A 242-nucleotide genomic window follows, 5' to 3' on the forward strand; every position below is an offset into this window, starting at 1 on the left:
TCAATCAACGCCGAAATCATGGCTCTAGCAACGCATTCGTATCATTTGCCACTGCCCTCTGTCGGTCGACCCATAAACTGTTCATCCGATTTTACATCAATCTGCATAGATTACAAATGAACAAAGACCACCTTTAATCTTCCTTAAACATATTAGGTGATTCATTTCTGTATGCATATATGAATTCATGTTGATAGATCTATGCTAGAATGGGGGCCGATGTGTATATCAAGTAATATGTA

Source organism: Penaeus monodon, chromosome 15 (genome assembly GCF_015228065.2).
Source record: "Penaeus monodon isolate SGIC_2016 chromosome 15, NSTDA_Pmon_1, whole genome shotgun sequence".
Classification (NCBI taxonomy): Eukaryota; Metazoa; Arthropoda; class Malacostraca; order Decapoda; family Penaeidae; genus Penaeus; species Penaeus monodon.